Below are 21,818 nucleotides of genomic sequence, written 5' to 3'. Positions count from 1 at the left end.
GTGACTGTTTTGCAGAAAACTATGAAGTCTCACACTTATATCAACAAGTGTATTTACTGTAAACCCTTAATCCCCCCCAATAAAAGAAAGCACCTTTTTCTGTGTGTAAAACAATCCATAACAATCTTAAAGCATTGATGATTGGCACTGACTTCTTTTTAAAAGTTTTTATTATTTATTAATAGTTTGTTACGAGAGTGTCAGATTACAATACATACTACACCCCCACCAGAGTTCTGTATCCCCACCCCCTCTCCTCCCAGAGATAAGCACCAGAGTTCTTAGAAGCCTTACAAACAGTCTTCTTGTTTCTATTTTGTTTGGATTTTTTTTTTTTGGAAATTTTATTTAAATCAGATCTCTCGATTCCGCATATTAGTGAAACCATCTAGTAGTTGTCTTTCATCTCTAATTTTTCTTTTTTAAAATTTACTTGTTGGATAGAGACCATCAGAAATTGAGAGGGAAGTGGTGGTAGAGAGGGAGAGGTAAGAAAGACACCTGCAGCCCTGCTTCACCACTGGTGAAGCTTTCCCCTTGAAGGTGGGGACCTGGGGCTCGAATCTGGGTCCTTGCGCACTGTAACATGTGCGCTCAACAAGGTGCACCACCACCTGGCCCCTCTAATTTTTCTTTTTCATTCTTTTTTTCTTTCTTTCTTTCTTTCTTTATTTTTTAATATGGAACACTTCAAGAATTTGTGTGTCATCCTTGTGCAGGGGCCATGCTAGTCTTCTCTGTATCGTTCCAATGTTAGTATATGTGCTGCCGAAGTGAGCACTCATCTCTAATTTTTCTAAGCATAATCATCTCCAGTTTGTCCCAAAGGACACAATATTATCTTTTTTAATTGCAGAGTAATAATCCATGGAATATATATCCCCAAATTTTTCTAGTTAATCATCTGATAATGGGTATTTAGGCTGCTTCCACTCTTAGGCTATTGTGAATAATGCAGCTATGAACACAGGAGTGTGTATATCCCTTTTAACAAATGTGTACGTGTCCACTGGATTATATTGTTATTGTTATTGCCTAGGAGTGGTATTGCTGGGTCATGAGGTCATTCCATTTTTATTTGTTTAAGGACTCTCATACAGTCTTCCAAAGGGGCCGCACCAGTTTGCATTCCCACCAGTAGTGAAGCAGAGATCCCTTTTCTCCACAGCCTCTCCAACCCCTGTCCTTTCCTGGTTTGCTGATGTAAGCCATTCTCTCAGATGTGAGATGGTATCTTAGTGTAGTTCCAATTTGCATGTCTTCAATGCTAAGTGAAGTGGAGCATTTCTGTGTCTTTGGGCTATGTGTATCTCCCTCTAGAGACTGTTTACTTCAGGGAGTTGGGCGGTGGCGCAGCGGGTTAAACACAAGTGGCACAAAGTGCAAGGACCAGCTTAAGGATCCCAGTTCAAGGCCCCAGCTCCCCACCTGCAGGGGAGTCTCTTCACAGGCGGTGAAGCAGGTCTGCAGGTGTCTGTCTTTCTCTCCCCCTCTCTGTCTTCCTCTCCTCTCTCCATTTCTCTCTGTCCTATCCAACAACGACGACATCAATAACCACAACAATGTTAAACAACAAGGGCAAGAAAAGGGAAAATAAATAAATATAACAAATAGTTTAGTTCTTTGGCCCACTTCAATCTTGAGTTATTTTTACTATTTGTAGATCTGTACAAAACCTTCATAGATGTTTGATATCAATCGTCTGATTTGTGATAGGCAAATAACTTCTCCCATCTACTTGATTGGCACTGACTTTTATTAAAGGGGAATGATATCATTGTGTCTTGTGACATGCAAGTCTGTATGTAGTGAGAAGCTGAAGGTTGTAAAACCCTTCCCCAATAACAGCAGAACTCATTACCTTGATGGAATCCATGTAATTGATAGCCTGTAGTATAAATGATTTGAAAATTATAAAAGCTCAAGGCCAGAGAGGTAGCACAAAGATGTATGCAACAGATGTTCATAGGTCTCAGAATCAATCCCCAGCATCGCCATAAGCCAGAAACGAGCAGTGTGCTGATTAAAAACATTAATGAAAGTTTATTTTTCTCTCATGGAATAAAAAACAGTGGGCCAGTGATTAGTGTCTGCCTTTGTCATGTGCATGACCAGGTTTGAGTTCATCCTCCACTTCACTGAGGGAAGCTCCAATATCTTCTGTAGACTCTCTTCCTGTCTTTCTCTGCCTCTGTCTCTCCATCTCTATCAAAAAAGAAGGAAATAAGGAGTTAAGATTCACAGTGTGTAAGACAAAAGACAGACATCAAGAATCTATAGATTTTCTTTTTTTTTTTTAATTCCCCCCAAGTTTGCCTCATAATTCCAGATGGCAGCCAGAGATTTCTTACATTTGCAGTCCAAAGATCAGGAAGAAAGAACAAAAATTTAAACAACCCTGCTGAGTAAGTTCCCTTTGAACAGCTTACTCAGAGGTCTGCTTCACTCATTGACCTAAGTTTAGTCAGTTGACCACATCTCTTCCTAACCAAAAAATGAAGAAAAATGTAGCTTATAAATTGCTTGTACTTCAGGGCTGGGTGGCTAAGCACTCACATTAGCTTGCACAAGGACCCAGGTTCAAGCCCCCTGGTTCCCACCTGCAAGGGGAAAGCTTCACAAGTGGTGAAGCAGGGCTGCAGGTATATCTCTGTCTCTCCCAGCCCTCTCAATTTCTAGCTGTCTCTAACCAATAAATAAAGATAATACAAAAAATGATTAAAAATTGCTTGTACTTCTACATGAAGAAATTGTTATTCTTGAGGTATAAGGAGAGAATGGAAATGGAATATCACCAAGCACTTTCTAGTTCTTCTTCAGTCTTGGTGAGGAGAGTGAGATTTTTATATTGGAGTTTACATACATAATCTTTAACTACTAAAGAACGGTCGTAGCTAACTGGTTAGACTCAAGCTTCTTCATACAAATTACTTTCACTGACTTATGACAGGAATAAAAGTGTTATGGAGTTATATAAGACAGAGAAATATAATATTTTGCATTTTATAAATCAATGACCCCTTTGTACTCTAGTCAGCCCACTATGGGTGCTTTGTTTCTTTCTTTCTGTTTTTTTTTTTTTCCTCTATTTTGCCCAGAGCATCTGACTTTGTTGACCCTGGACAAGTTGTCAATTACTCTATTCATCTAAAACAGGAAAAAGTGATAACCACTTGAATATGGCATATGCTACGTATCTATGATTTGAAATGTAACAAATTTTAGAAGCATTTACATAATAATTTTGAACAAATATGTAAACTTAAGATTATGTATAAGCTGGTAGGGCTGCAAAATAATGTCCATGTTTCCCCCCAAATATTCATGAATCCTGAAAATGAGCTCAGCTCTTAGCTAAATACTCATAGTCAACGTGCTGTCTTATTTAGACTCAGACATAAAAACTGAAAACAGAGACTCAACTCTAGTATTTCCCTAAGGGATATTTGAGATTAAAAAAATAGGATGGGGTGTAGGGTAGATGGCATAATGGTTATGCAAACAGACTCTCATGCCTGAGGCTTTAGAGTCCCAGGTTCAATCCCCCACACCACCATAAGCCAGAGCTGAGCAGTGCTCTGGTTAAAAAAAAAAAAAAAGGATGAACTTTTTCTTTCATTTAATTACCAAGAAATATTTTAAAAATAATTTGTCTCATTAGATATCTGGAAGCTATCTTTCGAGGAATAATAGTTATTGATGTTTTAGAATATGCTTCTTCTCAAGTTAATAGTTGTGTAAGGATTATGATTTATGAAATGAAGTATATTAGGAGAGCAATTTATAAGATGAATAATAATGTATACATTCAGGCCTGTCCAGGTTTGGTAATGACTATAATGTAAACCATTGACTCCCAATAAAGTGATAAAAATCATAGAACAGTCTTAGCTATTTCTTGTTATAATGATGTTTAAAACATTACCTTATTCTATAACAAGACAATTCTAACTAAAACTGCCACAAATGAAATAAAAAGCAAAATAAAATATTAGGGTTTTTTTTCTACAAAGGACTTGGAGAAATTATATTTGTTTACATATGAATATCTAAAGATGAAGAGGGGGAGAAGACACAGCACCCCTTAATGGAAATCAGATTAAGAGGCAAAGATGAACAAAAGAGCCAGTGATACTGAAGAAAATCCCATCAAGGATGAATAGATCCTGAGTTCAGAAGTCAAAGGTCAGCACCAAAGACAGAATCCTTTAGCTTCCCTCCGTGTGTTCCACCACTCTAATTTCCCCACAAAAGGCTGTTCTGAGAGACTGCCTCTCTTACTTTTTTGACCCCATTTCCTTCACTTGACACAGTCTGACCCCTTTTGAAAAAGGGAAACAAATAACTCTCCAGAAACTCCTTCAGCCAGTGTCTACAGACTAGAATTTCTCCAGAAACTTTCACTTTTTTTTTTACATATTTTGAAAAATATCGCTTTGCTAAAGCAAGCCACTTGAAGTCTCACAATTCAATGAAGGGCGATATTATCAGATGCCTGGAGACAGGTGAAATATTATCAGCGTTCTGGGGTGCTTAATTCTTTACTCGTGGCACACTGCCTATAGTCAACAAAAATACAACAGGAGCTGAAACACTGGAGCTTGATTTTGTGAACACTGCTAACTCAGGGTCCTCAGATGTTGACTGGTCAAAATGAAATATCTAATAATAAAGAAAACCATATCCTTTGTGCAACAAAGACTGCTTTCAAAAGCCAGAGGAATGGCGCTATTTAACAGATCATTTTAGACAGCTGTACAAGTTCAACAGTGAAATAGTTAAACATTATGCACTGCTGCCATTTGATATGAGGTGCTCAGACAAGGGCTCTGAGGCAGTGAAACAAGGGTCAGTCACACAGTGAGGGAAAAAAAATGTGTGAATGGAATGAGTAATACTGAATGGAATTAAGATTCTTTACTTGATTCACCCAAGATTTATATGTAAGAAAATCCCATGCCTAAATAAAGTAAGGTCTGGGATGCTGGAACGCTTTCGTAGATTGGAACATGTGTGAGACTGCCAAATGGGTCATTGTTTCTAAAAATGATGCGTCCCAAGATGACAGCAGACTTGTTTCTCAGACAACTGTCATTCATTTATGTGATTGCTATCTCCCTGTCTCTTGATTTGTCCAGCATCTACTCTGTTTCTGACAGGACAGTTGTCAAACTGAAGACTATGACTGGAGGATCTTGTATTTTGTGAATCTCATTTGGTAAATGTTACTCTAATTTGTAGAGAAGAAAGAAGGAAAAAAGGTCAGAGAAGGCTATGTTCCTAGGGGCTCATGACTTCAGTGATTTTTTTTTTTTTGACTGAGCTCTATAACTAACATGCAGATGGACTAAAATATTGTCTGGAAAGATGGAGTCAGAGTTGAGAATAGGGCTAGAAAGATGGATCAGGGCAGAAAGTAGCCCCGAAATATGAGAAAAGTATAAAATACCATTAACTGTTAACCTCATCATTCTAACCCACGGCCAATATCTATTCCTATTTAGAACAAGAGCCTGCGTGACCTCTAAGTCCTTTTCAGTCTGAGTTCACAGTCCGTGGTCACAGTTGGGAACATTCTAGGCTGCACTCATTTCAGGACCAGCCTTCCTGGAATGGCAGAGTAGGATAACCCAACCTCCCTTCCACCTCTATTCTAATCAAAGTCTTCATCATTTACAATAAAAAAAATAAAATAAAAAAATAAATTACAGTAACAACAAAAAACTTGGAGTCATCCTCTATGGTATCTTTTCCCCTCCAGTGCAATCATCCAGTCTTGACAGTTCTGCTTCAAAGGTGTTTTCAGAAATCTGTTGCTGCTTCCCCTTCCTGTTTCTCTCCGAGATCATTGAACTAAATTCTCACTGACTTTCTTATTGTGATTCTTCACTTTTCCCTCATAACCTCCACCCTTCTGTCCATCACAGACAACACAGCTCAGCAGTAGCAGCATTGTTCTGGTGAGAAGATTGCATTTCCCACCAATGTCTGCAGTGATGTAGACTTCCAGAGTTACTGTTATGGCAGCAGGACTCCTTCCTCAACTATTTTTCCAGCTTCCTCTCATGTCTTACCCGACAGACCCTCTGACCCTATCACTATTCTCTATAATTCTACATCCTTTTACCATTCTACGTCTCTATACATGAGATCCTGAGCCTTGAAAAAACCTCTCTCTGCCAGGCCATTTCTTTTCACCAAGACCCATGCAAAAAATGCCTCCTTGCCAGGATAGCTTTCTCTCTATTAACAGTTTTCGGAAGTCTGTTGCAGCCTAGATTATAGCATGATCTGTGCTCTGTTGTAATGACCTTGATCCTGAGTTCCCTCTGATCACACTGTAAACTCTATGATAGCAAAGGCTGTGTTCTGTATTTTAATATTTTTCTTATCTTTAGTTCCAAACACAGGAGCCAGCAAGCAGGAACTCAGAGAGTCTGTTTACCACATGATTCTGTAAGGGAGGCATTTGAGATTTCTAAAAATGTTAAAACAAACAAGTTGTACATTAGCATTCTTAGAGAAAATCCTACTCACAAGCACTGTTGTCTTAGCAGCAAGGAAGTTCTGCACAAAATCAACAAATGGAGCTACAATAACAAAGATAAATAGACATACACTCTTCTAATACCATCTGTCGTTCCATCCAGTCCATTCATATTCATTCAAGCATTTCCTTTCTTTCTTTCTTTCTTTCTTTCTTTCTTTCTTTCTTTCTCTCTCTCTCTCTCTCTCTCTGTCTGTCTTTCTTTCTTTCTTTCTTTCCTACTTTTAGTATCTGTTCATTACCACACACTTTACTAGGAATATTAACTATACAAACTGTTGGAAAAGATCTACAAACTTTTATAAATGAACCTGGAAATTCAGCGAATTCTATCAGTAACTTTCCTTGAGAAAAAGAGTGATAGATTGTGTATATGTGTACGTAGTCCAGATAGATAGATAGATGGATAGATGGAGAGATAGATAGATGGAGAGATAGATAGATAGATAGATAGATAGATAGATAGATAGATAGATAGATAGATAGATAGATAGATGGTAGATATTCAAGTTCTTTAACTACCAGCAGTGCACAAACATTCCTCCCTCCTCCAGGTAGACAGATTCACTTTACTCTGAACTCCTTACTTCAAAAAGTGTGGCAGAATGATATGGAAATGTCAGGAAAAGGTGCAGTAAGATGCTCAATCAACAGGCCTAGAATCAAGGGAGCAGATTTGAACTGAGATGTTTTTTTCCCGATTAAGAAAAAATGGCACTGGTTTGGGGGTTTCAGGTGTGTGACCCTGTTACTCAGCACCTGCATCAGCTGTATCATGCTACACCTCTAGCCTCTAATTTTTATGTCTTCTAGCAAGAAATATTAGTAACGTGCTAGAGACTGAAGCATCTTGTTTTTATTGTTTTAGCAATGGTATACCACTGTACTTGTTTTTTGTTTTATTTTATTTTTTTTAGAGAATATCAATCTCTGTACTGAAAAAAAAAAAGCAACTTGGGGTTACTCAAGAAAAGTGGCTTTGTGAAAAACAGAGCAGTGGTCAATCAAGAGACATGACAAGCCCAAACCTTACCAGCAGCAGCATTATTGACTGATAATAACCAGTCAATGGTGTGTTGTTTTATAGCTGACACCTCTTCCAACAACCAGTAAATAAACAAACAAATAAATAAATAATGAGAAGAAAGAAAGAAAGAAAGAAAGAAAGAAAGAAAGAAAGAAAGAAAGAAAGAAATGATATTAATTGCAAAAGTTTCACAGATGTCTGCAGCAGTTGACCAGAGCTCCTGGGTTATTGCTTGTCAGACTATTAATGGGTTTGGCTAACCATGACAGTCATTACTTTTCCCCTCCTGTGAGCTACTTTCTGTGTAATTTATGCATAGATTTTGCCAAGATTTGACAACTTTCAGGATATTAACATAAAATTAGACTGCAGAGCTGAACAATGGGTGGCTTTAAAATTAGCTGTGGTAAAAACCAATCAAACAGAATTGGCTTTTTTCTTTACATTGCTCCTATGTCTGTTGTTACTGTCTTTCTTTCTACATTTAAGAGTTCACATTGACAATTCTGCACAGATTAAGGTTGAGGGAAGCATTATATCTCATGACCTTGAAGAAAGCGCTTTTGGTAACCCAGGCAAGGTCTTGCTGGATAGAATGCCTGGTCTTGGCATAAATGAACTTGTGAAGCAGCCCCTCCTGAAATGTACCAAAGCACACTCACATTTTGAAACTCATCTGAGAGGAGAACTTTGCCTTTGCCATCTCCCAGTCCCGCACAGCTCGCTTCGTGGATGCCATTACAGAATGCGATGTGCCTGTTAATAAGCCAGGACATCTGGTAACCAGCTTTTTTCTGATTCATTAACTGACTGTTTCTGCAGCCAGGAGGGGTTGAGAAGAGAAACTGGAAGGTTTTGGATTTAGCAAATGGGCACTTGATGTATGCCTTGCCTCTTTGGTCTCACCCTTTCCTTTCTACTTTACTTCAAGGTTAGCATTTTAACACAAGCGGACTGTGATAAGCAGTATCTTGTTGCATTTAGAAAACAAGTAGAACTTATATAATTTTACATAGTCTGAGAATGAAGGGAAGTGGAAAGGAATCATAGAAATAGAATTGTCTGAGTTCCATTTTAAAGCAATACATGAAGAAAGTGAAGTGTGTACCACACATGGGTGGGGAGAGTTGCGGCAAAGCAGAGTCCAGGCTTCAGATTGTGTGTGTGAGTGTGAGTGTGTGTGTGTGTGTGTGTGTGTGTGTGTGTGTGTGTGTGTGTCTGGAAGAGGAGGAGTAACAGCAGGGGTGGGGTGGGGGGGTGGGCTAGAACCTGGTTCATGTACATTGCCAAGCAGCATATTATCCAAGTCAGTCACTTCACTGGTTCACCCTATTATTATCATTATTATTATTTAGGTCACTAAAATTGTATGCTTGGTTTTTCTTTTTCAACCTCCTGTTCATATGCCTTGAGAACATTTAGACAGACTGTGAGTGCTGAATCAGTTCTCTGCTCCTCTAATAAGTGATTAGAGACCCATTCAAGCATTGATAAAAGGCACTTAGGGAGAGTTAATTTAAACTTTTGAAGAATGGACAACTTCAATCCAGGTTGTAAACCACCCTAGGGAATAGAATTAACTAACTTGAATACAACGAGAAATCACACAAGGATATGAAGACCTCTCGATGATCAAGTAGTTCAAAATAATTTTATGTTGCCATCATTTCACAATAAAGTTTTTATTCTTTTATTTATTTATTTATTTATTTATTTATTTTGTAGAAAGGTAAACCAGTGCCAAAACCTCAAGAGTGATTGAGTAAAAGAAGTCTGACTTGATGGTACATGAAGAGAGATGAAATGGACAATGAAGTTTCCATATGTTGTTTTTATGCAGTAATTAGAAACTGTCACACACCGTTTCATTTTTTTCATTTCCTTGGGCTGATTTGCATGTTGGAACTTCCTTTGGAGCAGAATGAAGAACAGCGCTCTCACACCCAGCTGCAGTACCTTCACCTCTGAGGCAGGCAGGGAGCCAGAGGCAGGTAGTGCGGGAGCCCAGAGGATGGTCAGGCTGCTAGCGGTGCAGCTGCCCTGGACTGAGCTCACATGGCGCCTCATGCTGCCCGGGCTGCCATTACCAGCCCACTCCTCCAATTGGTCATCATGGAGTATTTTGGCTCCCCCCAAACTCATCTCCCTTTTAAAGCATTTTCATTCCATCCCAATTATCTTTTTTTTTTTTTTTTTTAATTATTTGTCTGGGCAGACTTGTAGGCAGGCACCCATCTTCCTGATTGCCAGGCACAATATGGTTCCTGTGGAGCCTTTGCAAATCTAAACCAATAACACTCTTAAAAAAAATGTTTTTTCACTGAAGGGATTAACATTCTTATTTCTGGAAACTTGCATTTCTATCTCTTTTAGGAATCTTCAGCACTCTAAAACATAAATGCAAAGGATATAATCAATGAAACAACTTTAATAGTATGACCAGGAGATACCAACTTGAAGCATCTTCTGAAAGCCAACTGTGTTCTAACACTCTGCTGATTTCTTTTTTTATTATTGTTATCTTTACTTATTCATTGGATAGAGACAGCCAGAAATCGAGAGGGAAGGAGGTGATAGAGAAGGAGAAAGACAGAGAGACACCTGCAGCACTGCTTCACCACTTGCAAAGGTTTCCCTCTGCAGGTGGGGACTGGGGGCTTGAACCTGGGTCCTTGTAATATGTGCATTCAACCAGGTGTGCCACCACCTGGCCCCATACTCTGGTGATTTCTACTAAGCTGTTACTAGTGAACTAAAAAATGTATGTAAGATGGGTTCTCTAGACATTTATCTAAGAGAATGCTACAGTGACATGGAATCATAAATAGAATTACATGACAGCACAGACATATTTTTTTCAAAAAGCATATTGTTACAAGAAGTCATTGAAAAGCTTAAAATGTCATTGTAATTAAATCTACTGAACAAACTATTAATATTTCAAAATGGAGATAGCACAAAGAAAAGAAAAAATAAGAGAGAAATTAATTTCACCTCTAATGATAAGCATTATTGTCATTTGATATTGTCATTTGACTTTGAGGATGAATTTAGATGTATGAGGATATTAAAATATTCTCCCCACAATGGCTAATAATGAAACCAGTATCTTATATGACTTTTCCAGCACTAGTAACATTATGAGCATCCTCTCTCTTTCTCTTCCTCTCTTTCCCTTAAATTTTTTTTTTGTATTATCTTTATTTATAGGAAAGAGAAAGTCAGAAATTGAGAGGAAAGGGGGTGATAGAGAGGGAGAAAGACAGAGAGACACTGCTTCACCGCTTGCAATGCTTTCCCTCTGCTGGTAGGGACTGGGGGCTTGAACCCAGGTCCTTGTGCATTGTAACGTGTGTGCTCAAGCGGGTGCATCACCACCAGGCCCCTCTCCTCTCTCTCTTTAAAGAAGATTTATTTGTTAAGGCCATCAAGAGGGCTCACCTCTTGGATCGGGCCTGCTTCTGCCTGCTTTGTCATGTACAAGACCCTGGTTCTCACCAAGACCCCACCGCTCTGGACGTTTCTGTACTGCGACCTTTCCTTTCTCCCTCTTTGTGAAAATATTGACTCAGAGTGATAAAGCCCTGATAGTGACAAAAAGTAGATACATTTAATTTTTCACTGGAGAAAAACTAGAGCTCTTCTCTGCTCTGGCATATGGTGGTGCTGAATCTGAGACTTCTGGGCCTTAGGCACGCACAATCTGTGCCCTATCACTAAGCTACTTTCCTAAACTATCGTGAATATATATATTTTTTTCATGACAGATATTTTCCTACATTATAGTGATGCCTGTAAATTGTTTTAACATAGGAATATTCCACCATTTATTTGACTTTTATTTTTAGCAGTGATTTAATGGTGCATTACAAGATTCTGAGGCATTCCATATTTTATTTGCCCTTTCCTTTTTAAAGACATCTGAATTATTTACAACATTTCCCATTAATATTTATTGCAATGATGATTATTGAATATTCCACTTTGGCATGTGTGAATTGGGGGTGTGGGTATATTTCCAGAAATAGAAGTTCTTAGTGAAAGGCTGTGCCCATTTTTAAGACTTTTGATACATATTGTCAATTGCTTTCCAGGATAATTGATTGATTAGAATCCCATCAGCAGAGCATGAAGCCCTTGTTTCCTCCCTTCTCTGAAAACACTTAGCATTATGGACTTCTTCCTTCCTTCCTTCCTTCCCTTCCTTCCTTCCTTCCTTCCTTCCTCCCTCCCTCCCTCCCTCCCTTCCTTTCCTTCCTCCTCCCTCCCTTCCTTTCCTTCCTTCCTTCCTTCCTTCCTCCCTCCCTCCCTCCCTCCCTCCCTCCCTCCCTCCCTCCCTTCCTCCCTCCCTCCCTCCCTCCCTCCCTTCCTTCCTTCCTTCCTTCCTTTCTTTCCTTCCTCCTTTCTTTTTTTCTTTCTTTCTCAATCTTCAATAATCTGAGGAATGAAAAATGGCTGCTTTGTTGCTTAAATTGATTCATACTTGATCCTGGTGTTTTTGAGACTAGAATAGTACCCTCTTTCTCCTTTACAGGGTTTCATATACCCATAAGCTTAGGGTTCCTTGTTACTTGTACTGTTGCGGTTGTATAGCAGGTAAAACTAAGCTGGTCAGAGCACACAGCTACTTGCGGTAGGAAAGCAGAAATTTAAGGAAAGCTGGGGACTCTATTCTTCCTGATGTCTGAGAAGATACGAAAGAGAATGGAGGTCAAAAGCCTCCTTTTCTTGGTGCTGAGGGAGAAAGGAACAAAATGGCTGGAAGGTAACAATGCTGGTCAGTCCAGTGGGCAGCATCCATTGGCTGCAGCTCAGTCGCTGGAGGTGACTGTGTTGGTATCTGTAACATGTTGATGTGTGAAGTGAAAAAATGAACCCTATTCCTCAGGAGAGTCCTGCATATGTCAAGTATATTGTCTCATTAAGCCAATCCATTTATCAACCCACTGAATGCCAATTAAATTGCACAGGATGGTGCAGGTATATGGCGGGCTGATGGTGCCAACTTTATTACAGCTGAGCTTCCCTGGCGCGGTATGTTCCACCCAGCAAAATGGCAGGCGTATCCAAGCCAAATTAAATGTTCTTGAAATAATGCCTTTAAAGAGGACGAAATGCCACAGCCTGGCAGAAGAGAATGTGAAATGTAATGTCAGTTCTTAGTGTACTTTTAGTTCCAATGAAGATGTCAAGGCTCAGATCCAGCCTGTGCCAAATGTCTTCACAGCGTGCAAATTAGATCAGTGTAATTTCATCAGGAGAATGATCAGACTCTGCTGTAGTTATGGCTGAATTCACTGCTTCTGCCGAGGGCTGAGCTGAGGAGTGTGAGGCCCAGCTGAGCTCCTGCCGCCATCCTTGAAAAGAGCGAGAACCCGATTGAATGCATTGTTCTCTTAATGCCACTCTCCAAAGCCACCCCTGCCTCTTAGAGGTATTGCTAGATGAGGATCTAATGATAGATTGCAATGACTTTGTTTGGAATTAAAAATCAAAGTCATTTGAAAAGTAAACCTAATGAAATACTAAGCAGCTGCTGGGATGGCATAACAAGCATGAAATCTTACTAGTTGTAATTAAATAGGAAATGTGTGTAAAGACATAAAGATATCAGAATTAGATTCCTAAAGTATTCATTTAGTCATGTGTGCAATCGTGTGTGATCTAATACATTGATATATTTGATGGTGAGAGGCAACACAGAGAAATAAATTGCTGATAAACATAGAGGACTGAAAATACATCTTTTTTAAAAATTTAATTTTATTTATTTTCCCTTTTGTTGCCCTTGTTGTTTTTATTGTTGTTGTAGTTATTATTGTTGTCATCATTGTTGGATAGGACAGAGAGAAATGGAGAGAGGAGGGGAAGACAGAGAGGAGGAGAGAAAGACAGACACCTGCAGACCTGCTTCACCGCCTGTGAACCGACTCCCCTGCAGGTGGGGAACTGGGGGTTCGAACTAGAATCCTTATGCTGGTCCTTGTGCTTCGCACTGTGTGCTTAGCCTGCTGCGCTACCGCCCGACTCCCAAAAATATCTTTTAAACATAATGATGAACTCTGGAGCCAGGCGGTGGTGCATTCAACTGATCGCACACACTGTCATAAACAAGAACCTCAGAACCCCTGCTCTCCACCGTCAGGGGATCAGCTACATGAAAGGCGAAGCAAGTTTGCAGGTGTCTCTCTCTCTCTCCTTCTCTGCCTGCCCCCTCCACACAATTCCTCTCTGTCGAAAGAATGAAAGGGGAAGAGAGAATGAATGAAAGAAAGAAAGGGAAAGAAAGGAAGAGAGAATGAATGAAAGAAAGAAAGGGAAAGAAAGGAAGAGAGAATGAATGAAAGAAAGAAAGGGAAAGAAAGGAAGAATGAATGAATGAAAGAAAGAAAGAGAAAGAAAAGAAAGGATGAAAGGAAGGGAGGAAGGAAGGAAGGACGAGAAAGAAAGAGAAAGAAAGAAAGAAAGAAAGAAAGAAAGAAAGAAAGAAAGAAAGAAAGAAAGAAATGAGGGAAAAGAAGGGAAGGGGAGAGGAGAGGAGAGGAGAGGAGGGAGAGGAGAGGAGAGGAGAGGAGAGGAGAGGAGAGGAGAGAGAGGAGAGGAGAGGAGAGGAGAGAGAGGAGAGGAGAGGAGAGGAGAGGAGAGGAGAGGAGAGGAGAGAGAGGAGAGGAGAGAGAGGAGAGGAGAGAGAGGAGAGAGAGGAGAGGAGAGAGAGGAGAGGAGAGGAGAGGAGAGGAGAGGAGAGGAGAGGAGAGGAGAGGAGAGGAGAGGAGAGGAGAGGAGAGGAGAGGAGAGGAGAGGAGAGGAGAGGAGAGGAGAGGAGAGGAGAGGAGAGGAGAGAAAAGGGAAGGGAAGGGAAATTAGCCGAGTAGTGAATTCATCATGCAGAAACCAAGCCCCAGCAATATTCCTGGCAGCAATAAAAAAATAGTAAGTATAAACTTGCTAAGAATGCTGTGATTGCTGTTGTAACATGTTGGGGAAAATGGAACAGGAAAGATATTATGGGTAAAAACTCGTGAGGGGCTGAGGAGATTGCACAGTGGTTTGTGCATGAGACTTTCATGTCTGTGGTCTTAGAGGTCCCACGTTCAATCCCTAGCACTACCATAAGCCAAAGCTGAGCAATGCTCTTCCTCTTAATCATAAATAAATAAGTAAATATTTTTTAACTGTGGCATAACATTTGGGATAAACCCTGTTTATAATAAGAGTCTACTTATTATGATGGCATTGCTTAATACAGAGCAATTAAATAAGATCTTTTCATTTATGTCTATAGTTTTCTACCAAGCTATAGTGTAAAGGTTCTTCTTTGATTTTGCTTCAGTCTCATCAGTAAAGACAAGGCAGAAGTCCCAATACAGGGGGCAGGTTGGTAGTATAGTGGGTTAAGCGCACATAGTGTGAAGTGTAAGGACCTGCTCAAGGATCCCAGTTCAAGCCCCTGGCTCCCCACCTGCAGGGGGGCCCACTTTGCAAGCAGTGAAGCAGGTCTGCAGGTGTCTCTCTTTCTCTCTCCCTCTGTCTTCCTCTCCTCTCTCAATTTCTCTCTGTCCTATCCAACAACAGCAGCAATAACAGCAACAACAATGGAAAAAAAGATGACTCCAGGAGCAGTGGATTCATAGTGCAGGCACTGAGTCCTGGCAATAACCCTGGAGGCAAAAAAAAAAAAAAAGTCTCAGTGCTTAGTGGTGTTTAAGAAGTTGGGGTTGATTTTCAGCCTTTCCAAATCATGTGAATTCTGCTAATGCTCCATTAAATCACATTATTTACATAAGTAAATACTCACTATTGCTTGATCTTTATAAAATATATTAACAATACTAATTAATGAAGAAGAAAATAAAAATGAATCACAAGTCATCATTCAGATTCAATGTTTTATATTTTTCCTAGTCTTGAATCAGTATACTGACTTTTTTTTAATTGGGGTTCTCTGTGAATTTTTCTCCTGAGTTTAAGATATCATGAGCATTTTTCTGTGCCAACAGTCTTAAAATGATTTTAATACTAAATAGTATTCTTTTGTGTGTGATATCACATATTAGATTCAAGGTTCTTCTTATTGCCATGCTGATTTTCAGAATCTCCCTATAATCTTGCAACTTTTATTTATCCCCATATTTTGCAAAATCATATTCATAAAGCACATCAGTTTTGCATTATACAACAGATTGCAAATCTACACTTTAAATCATAACTCTTAATGCAATGAAAACACTCTAAAACTGTGTCAGATCTAAACTTGGGGCTGGAGTAGTTTCTTCCCTGTGGTCCTTTACTAGAGAATGTACTGTGTAGTCTCATACCAGGAGAATAATTAATAGATGAATGCAATTGACTTAGCACATGTATAAAGTCCGGTAAAGATTACAGTCCCAGGCCTGGAAACTACGCCCACGTCTCCGGCGTATTTAACTAGACTAGAAATATCAGCAAATGACTTATGGCGACTGTGAATTTGGAACTACTTTCCATTTCTGGATTTCTCTGCAGAATCGTTTCAGACTGTGCAAGCTTTATTTCCTATTTTAGCACAAGGCACAAAACCCAAGGCTTTTTCTAGGACTTGCCAAGACCCAGATGCCAAGTCTTGGGAATATTCTAGTGACAACATCTGGCCTTTTGGTGAGCTTCACAGGCAGTTGGTCACTCAGCTTAGAACTGGCTCCAGGAATGTCACGCGGCCAAACTATCTATTGATATTTGGAACCTGGGTGCTTGCTCTCTGTCTTCCTTCCTTTCCTTCTGGTGGTGGGAATTGTGTGGAGTTGTACCCCTCTTATCCTAGGGTTTTGTTAATGTCTCCTTTTTAAAAAATAATAATAATAAAAAGAAACAAAGAAAGAATCAAGATCAGGAGCTAGCTTACCAGTAGAGCGAATATTTTACCTTGCATGAGGACCTGGGCCCAAGCCCCTGGCCTCCTCCACATGGGAGCACCATGCAAAGGGGAAGCTTCATGAGCAATGCTGCAGTGCTAGATATCTCTCTGCTCTCTCTCTCTCTTTGGAAAACAAGGGGGGGGGACTTGTCACCCAGGAACAGAGGATCCCCAAGACATGAAGTGCCAGTGAAAGGGATGAAAGGAGAAGAAGAGGGAGGGGAGGGAAGGGGAGGGGAGGGGAGAGGAAAGTAGGGGAAGGGAATAAAAGGAAGCTCTGAGGCTTAGTGGTGGCACACCTGGTTGAGTGCATGTTACAATGTACAAGGACCCAGGTTCAAGCCCCAAGTCCCCACCTGCAGGGGGAAAGCTTTGCCAGTGGTGAAGCAGGGCTGCAGGTGTCTCTCTGTCTCTTTATCACTCCTTTCCCCCTTGATTTCTTGCTGTCTCTCTACAATAAATATGATTTTAGAAATAAAGAATGAACTATCAAGTTATAAAAAAAGAAGAAATGTATGTGCATTCATCTAGCACATACATATAGCACGTATATGTATATAATAACCCCAGTGATAACACTAGAGGCAAAAAAAAAAAGACAGAAAGAGAAAAATGTAAGAAGGAGAAGCCTAGATCACTCGGCGTCAAAGACAGAGAAATCAAACCAAGTGATTAAGAAGCTGGATAATTACGAGCAAAGATTTGAGAAACTGGGACACTTATATGTCGCTGGCAGGAATATAAAATAATGTAATCTTTTTGGAAAAATAGTGTGACAGTTAAATTAAACGTAGAATTACTCTTTGAGTCAGCAATTCCATTCTAGTTATATAGCGAAGATAATTAAAAGCATGCCTGCATAGAAACTGTATCACAAGTATCTGACCACTTTATTTATAGCTTCCAGGTGGTAGAAACAGTTATATGTCCATCACTGATGACTAGATAAACAACATATGGTGTATTTACCCAATAGAAAAATATTCAGACCTAACAATTAATAAAAACATGACTTATGCTACAACAGAGATTAGCCTTGTAAACATTAAATGAAGATTCCAAACTTAAAATGCATGCTTATATGAGTTCATGTATGTGAAATATACAGAATGAGAAACTTGATAGTGAGAAAGAAAATTCATGATTGTGAAGGACTGAAAATTGAATTGGGAAGTGACTGTGAGTGGATTTGGGATGAGATGGGGGGGGTGAAAATATTCTAGAATTTTACAGTGATGACATGTACACATTCTGGTGAATCTATAATGTCGGACTTCCCCCCTCCCCATGTTTTTCTCACCATATCTTGCCTTCTCTGGAGAGAAATGCATTCAAATTCTTGTGAATATATAAAAAATATGAGTATGAATTAAATCTTAAAATTTAATTAAAAAAAATTAAAATCTTTTCAATACCTCTAGTCATCTACATCACCCAGATGGGTATAGGATCATAGAAAGATATGACTCACACTTATGGAAAGAATATTATTTTCTTCCTTTCCCTCAGGATGAAGGTTTTAGTAGGGCATGTGTGCAGAGCAAAGTCTATCAGACCTTCTCTCAGTCCTGGACACATCAATACTTCACAAACTAAAACCATGTTGTTAACATAAAGATGATCTAGAAAGAGCATAAATTTGACATGACAATAAAATACACTTTGTATGAACAGAACATATCGGAATCTTCCTGAATGCCAAGCCGATGACGTCATCCTAGCTTTGTGAGACTTCCATGGACTCTATCTTCAAGATAGAATCCACATTCCTTAGTCTGACTCACAAGACTTGTACACTTCTCAGAATTACACAGTGAGTCTTTTATTCCTTTCACCTTCTGCATACTTTTATTTTTATTTAATTGTATTTATTTACCTTAGATAGAGACAGAGAAAAATTGAGAGGGAAAGAGAGAGAGACACCTGCAACACTGCTTCAGAACTCCTGAAATGTTCCCCTTCAAGTGTCCTTATGCATTGTGACATGTGCACTCTGCAAGTACGCAGACACCTGGGCCCCTCTCTCATTGTTTTCTAAGCATACTGAGTGTTTTTGTGATTGAGAAAATTTAAATGTGCTTTCTCTCAAGCTGAAAAATAGGGTTATTCACTTGATTTGCCTTACAGTGATTTCATAGGGTGTTTTGTTGTGTTATGTTTTGTTTCGTCACCAGAGTTGTCTCAGGCAGGGGGTTGGTGTTAGCAGAAAAACTCACAACTCCCAGTAGTCATTTCTCTCTCTCTTTCTCTCTCTCAACAGAGAGAAATGGAAGAGACACAACCCCACTACTTGTGAAGCTTACCTCCTGCATGTGGGGCCTGGGGGCTTGAACCTGGGTCCTCCGTCATAATAATGTGCGCTCTCTGTGAGGTGTGCCACTGCCAGGCCCTTACAGATGTCTGAAACAACTGAAATATGATTTAATAATTACAATAAATTGTATACTTATTTCCTTTGTTGAATGTGCTCGTTATACACCTGCCAAACACACAAATTTATCACTGTAAGTTTTAATTGCTTTTAGAAAAATTATCCAGGGGCCAGGCAGTAGTGCATCTGATTAAGTACACACACTGCAGTGAGCAAGGACCCAGGTTCAAGTCACTAGGGAGGAAAGCTTCACAAGTAATGAAGAAGGGCTGCTGGTGTCTCTGTGTCTCTCTCACTATTTACTCCTCCTCTCTCAGTTCTCTCTCTCTACCCAATAATAAATACATTAAATACATTTTAAAAAACTGACAAAACCTCCTCTTTTAAAAAAGAAAAAGTATCCATAACTTAGGAATAAGACATAGGAAGAATAAAATGTCCTTTCCATATCATATTAGTCATTTTGTATAGAACTCAAAGATTGTAATGAACTTTTGTTTATCTGACCATTTGGCTACTCATTAAGGGCTAAACTTAGTGAAATTTACTGTTAGTTTATAGATATTTGTTTGTTAGAAATACCAAAGTTTTTTTTGTTTGTTTGTTTGTTTTGCCTGTAGGGTTATCGCTGCAGCTTGGTGCCCACGCTAAGAATCCACTGTTGCTGGTGGCCATCTTTTTTTCCATTGTTGTAATTATTGTTGCCGCTGCTGTTGTTGGGTAGGACAGAGAGAAATTGAGAGAAGATACAGAGGGGGAGAGAGAGATAGACATCTGCAAACCTGCTTCACCACTTGTGAAGTGACCCCTCTGCAGGTGGGGAGCTGGGTGGTCAAACCGGGTGCCTTCTGCTGGTCCTTGCACTTTGCACTATGTGCACTTAACCCAGTGCACCACTACCAGGCCCCCAAATGCTGTGGTTTTATTGAATGTAGATATTGTATACTTTGTATCTCTCCCAGAAAATTTTTTTATTATTATTGATTTAATGATGAGCGACAAGACTGTAGTACTAGAGGGGTACAATTCCATACAATTCCCACCACCAGAGTTCCATATTCCATCCCCATCCACTGGAAGCTTTCCTGTTCTTTATCCCTCTGGGAGTTGGACCCAGGATCATTATGGGGTGCAGAAGGTGGGAGATCTGACTTCTGTAACTACTTCTCTCCACTGAACATGGGTGTTGGCAGATCAGTCCATACCCCCAGCCTATTCCTATCTTTCTCTAGTGGGGAAGGGCCCTGGAGAGGTATCACCCAGAAATTTTATTCCAACTTTATTTCTTCGTTTCCAGAAGTGCTCAGGTCCTTAAATAATCTTTGAACGAATTTTTTTTTTAGCCTGCTTTCTCCTTCTTTAGTCAGTCATTTGACATGTGCTTTTCCGATATTTGCATGAGTTATGGGATTACATTTTGCATTTCATAGTTTTAAGTGCTAAACTAAGCTCTTCAGTTTTCAGAAATCTTCCCAACACTTGCATCATGGTTAATTTTTCTCAACTCCAACGATTTTTTTCAGGGAGAGATGCACATTTAAAAAATTGAACTCCCTCCCAATATTTATGTGTGGGTTTGCACAGCTTCCTGTCTGGCAGCTACCCCTCTGTCTCGCAGTGCTCACAATGTGTGGGGGCACGGAAGGCATTGCTCTGTTCGGTTGTTGTGGTTGTTCTTTGATGTATTGGTTATTGGTAATCAAGACCCTGTTACCTATTTGTGAATTGCTACTTTGTATCTTATGCATGCTTTGTAACTTGATTTTTTTCCCCCTCTTTTACTTTGTTGATTTGAAATATATTCACATTTTAATAAACAGCTATGGGGGAAATATATATACATATATATATACATATATATATATATATATACATAAAGAAAAATTGAAACATACATTTCAAAACAACCTACTTTTTCCTGACCCAATATATTAAATATGGTTGGTGAGCATAGAGCTCTCAGGCATGCGCCACTTTTCCATCTGTTTCTTCAGTGTAATGTAAATTTGATGGTCTGTTTTCATCTACAAGCTTCCTTGAAGAGATGTTATTTATGAAATAGCATCGTAGCAAATCTTATTAGAGCAATTTGACATTCATTTTTTTTCTTTTTTCTTTTTTTTTTTTTCAGAAAGAAATTGAGAGAGGAATGGGAGGGAGAGAGACAGAGAGACACCTGCAGCCCTGCTTCACCATTCGTGAAGCTTTCCACCTGCAGGTGGGGAGCAGGAGCTTGAAGCTGGGTCCTTGTGCACCGTTGTGATATGTGCATTTAACCAGGTGTACCACCGCCTCGCTCCCTTGACATTCATTTTTTTTAAATATGTTATTTATTTTTAATGACAAAGAGAAAGATACACAGAGAGTTACCAGGGTGCTGCTCAGCTCTGGCTTATGGTGGTGCTGGGGATAGAAGCTCCTTCTTCGGAAACTCGGGCACAAAGCTTTTGCATAACCATTATGCTGTCTCCAGAGCCAGACATTCAGTTTTTAACTGAATACCTAAGAATGACTCTAGATGTTGGATGTCAGATTTACTTGTTTGTCTATAATTATAGAGCCCTGAGCATGCACGATTTCACATCTTCTGGGACGGACGAAGAGAGAAAGAGAAATCACAGCGTCTTCCCTGGAGCCATGACACTCGCAGGACTACCTGGAATTACGCCTGAACAGTGCACATTCCTTCTTGAGTGAGTTATCTTTCAGCTTCTATTCTAGACTTTGTACTAAAGTGTAGGCATATAATAGGTAAACTTTTTGCCCTTTTTTGAGATTTAAATTATTATCAATTTTGAGATATACATAAACCCTATGGACATTCTTAAACCACTTCTTACCACACGCACTGTAACAGAAATGGTTTTGAATTAAATGTATTCAAATCTAACATAGAATAAAGTCAAAATAATAGACTAACTTCCCAGGTGAAGTTTTGGATTCCTGGTATATTCAATATATAATTATAATCTAGAAGAGAATT

At 39.4% G+C, this 21,818-nt stretch overlaps 1 non-coding gene across 1 annotated transcript; it reads right to left on the bottom strand.

Moving 5' to 3' along the window:
- Positions 1 to 674: 674 nt before the first annotated feature.
- Positions 675 to 781, bottom strand: LOC132534488 (U6 spliceosomal RNA). Its single transcript, XR_009546198.1, has one exon. It is a non-coding gene; the product is annotated as a U6 spliceosomal RNA (small nuclear RNA).
- Between the last annotated feature and the right edge of the window lie 21,037 nt (positions 782 to 21,818).

This window comes from Erinaceus europaeus, chromosome 18 (genome assembly GCF_950295315.1).
Source record: "Erinaceus europaeus chromosome 18, mEriEur2.1, whole genome shotgun sequence".
NCBI lineage: Eukaryota > Metazoa > Chordata > Mammalia > Eulipotyphla > Erinaceidae > Erinaceus > Erinaceus europaeus.
The sequence above is the reverse complement of the archived record's forward strand: the minus strand, read 5'-3'. Positions and strand labels throughout refer to the sequence as shown.